This window comes from Palaemon carinicauda, chromosome 1 (assembly GCF_036898095.1).
Source record: "Palaemon carinicauda isolate YSFRI2023 chromosome 1, ASM3689809v2, whole genome shotgun sequence".
Taxonomy (NCBI): domain Eukaryota; kingdom Metazoa; phylum Arthropoda; class Malacostraca; order Decapoda; family Palaemonidae; genus Palaemon; species Palaemon carinicauda.
In genome coordinates this window covers 179064176-179066675 of record NC_090725.1, presented here as the reverse complement: position 1 = coordinate 179066675, position 2500 = coordinate 179064176, and the positions used below count along the sequence as shown (strand labels likewise).

At 39.2% G+C, this 2500-nt stretch overlaps 1 protein-coding gene across 1 annotated transcript in view; it reads left to right on the top strand.

Moving 5' to 3' along the window:
• The window catches only part of LOC137643748 (uncharacterized), a 46971-nt gene that overhangs the window by 7837 nt on the left and 36634 nt on the right, over positions 1–2500 (top strand). The gene's annotated exons all lie outside the window — the stretch shown is intronic.

Sequence of the window (2500 nt, the reverse complement as noted above, 5' to 3'; positions counted from 1 at the left end):
CATAAAATAAGTAAGGAAAGGTTTAATTTCGAAACAGAACAAAATTTAACACTTTAATATTTAATATCAAATAGTTTACACAATTACATTAATCCCTTTCTTACCGCATAAACTAGAAAACACTCAAACAATCCTGCACCGCACAAATACTAAAGTCAATAAACCTTAATATACTACATTTTAAATACAAGTTATGTTGTCAGTTTCACTAAGGTTCACTAAAGATTTATATAAAAGAACATTAATACATTATAAAAACTGAAGAATAAGAAGACAGCTACTCCAATAGGACACTTATCGCAGTAGAGGACCAGGTGAGACTAACTATGCATGAAATAGGTGGTCCGAAGAAAACCTAAAGAAGGCGGGAAAAACAAAAGCACTCTGAAAACGGGATAACTAAAGATACAGCCAGGGATCTTAAAAACAGGTACAGGAATGAACTGTACATTTCCACAAAAAATGAAAATTAGAGCTATATACAAAATTAAGATGCCAATCTGGCAGATGGGTGACACCTCCCCCTTAGAAGACAAGCCAAACAGAGTGGCTCATAGAAAAAGAGGCCAATGAGGCGAAGACGGACGATACTGTAGACTGGTGAAGGAGATATCATGTTAAGGAGGCAGTCGCGATAAGGCATCTGCCATGATGTTCTCGGTTCCTCTGATGTGGCGGATCTGCAGAGGGAACTTCTGCAGATATATGGACCAGCGTAGCAGACGTTGGTTGTGGGACTTCATCTTGTCGAGGAAGGTCAAGGGGTTGTGGTTGGTGAAGACTAGTACCTCGGCAGCATCTAGTAAGTAGCATTCATATTTTTGCAGGGCGAGTACCAAACTAAGTGCTTCCTTCTCAATGGTGCTGTAGGACTTTTGGTGATGCTTGAACTTAGTGGAGGTGTAGCTGACTGGGTGAAGTATACTGTCTGACTCTTGGAGTAACACCCCTCCAGCTTCCTCATCGCTAGCATCGATTTGAGGGATAAAATGCTTGTTAAAATCTTGGGATTTAAGAACAGGGTTGTTTATCAAAAACAGCTTTAAGGCTTCAAAAGAGGTTTGACATTCTTCAGTCCAAATGAATTTAACTTTGGGACTGGTTAGGGATAATAAAGGGGCAGCTACTGAAGAAAAGTTCTTACAGAATCTCCTGTAGTATGAGGCTAACCCTAAAAATCTTTGTAAGGACTTTCTGGTGGTCGGAACAGGGTACTCAGGAACAGCTTCTACATTGGCAGTTTTTGGTCGAACATTATCATCCCCAACAATGTGGCCCAAGTAGGTAACAGTAGCTTTACAAAAGACGGATTTTTAAAGATTTATGGTTAATCCAGCCTTCTAACCTATGGAACAAACACTTGAGCCCATTCACATGTTCTTCCCAAGTCTGTCCAGTGACTATTATATCGTCAAGGTAACAATAAACACATTCTAAATCTTGGATGATGAAGTTTACAGCGCTGAAAGGTAGATGGGGTGTTGGTAAGGCCAAAAGGCATAACCTCGTACTGAAAGAGTCCAAAGGGTGTAATGAAAGCTGATATTAACTTATCTCTTTCAGTTAATCCTACCTGATAATAGCCCTTTAAGAGGTCTATCTTCGTTACAAACTTGGCTTGTCCTACTGAATCGATTAAATCATCAATGAGTGGCAAAGGGTAGGAATCTTTAATGGTGACATTATTAATCTTTCTATAGTCTGTACAAAATCTGTAGTTACCGTCCATTTTTGGAACTAGGATGCAAAGTGAAGCCCATGGTGATTTACTCGGTCTTGCTAGACCATGCCGATGACGATATTTGACATCCTCCTTCATTTTGCTCTTCTTCTCAGGACCCACACGATAGGACTGCTGATGAATGGGTGTTGTACCAGGAACCAGCTCGATGTCATGTAGCAGCAAATCACTTTTCCTGGGAAAATCATTAAAGAGAGTTGAATGGCTAGAGATTACATTCTTTAAGTCTTGCAACTGCCAAGGAGAGAGGTGGCTCAAGAATAGATCCAAATTATTTAGAACCTCTGTATTGGTTTGTGGCATGGAGGAAGCAATAAGGTCTTCAAATGAATTGTCCTCTCCTGGTGTCTCTACCTTAAAATTAAGATTAATAACCGTCTCACTAGAACCATTTCCAGTTTCCCTAATGTGATAAGCCTTGAGTAAATTAACATGAATGATGTGAGTGGGTTTTCTACGATCTGGAGTTCTGATAATGTAGGTATTATTGTTTACATTTTTTATGATGGGATAGGGCCCACAAAACTTTGCTTTAAGAGGGGAACCAGTGACAGGAAGGTAGGCTAACACATTTTCATTAGGTTTAAATTTTCTAACTTTACAACCTTTATCATAGTTTCTCTTCATTAAGATCTGTTGACCCCTTAATTTCTCCCCAGCAATTTTCCTAACCTGCATTAATGTGCTTTTAAGTTTATTCATATATTGTTGAATGGTTTGGCTAGACTCAGAAGGGGTGTTCAGCCATTCCTCTTTAAT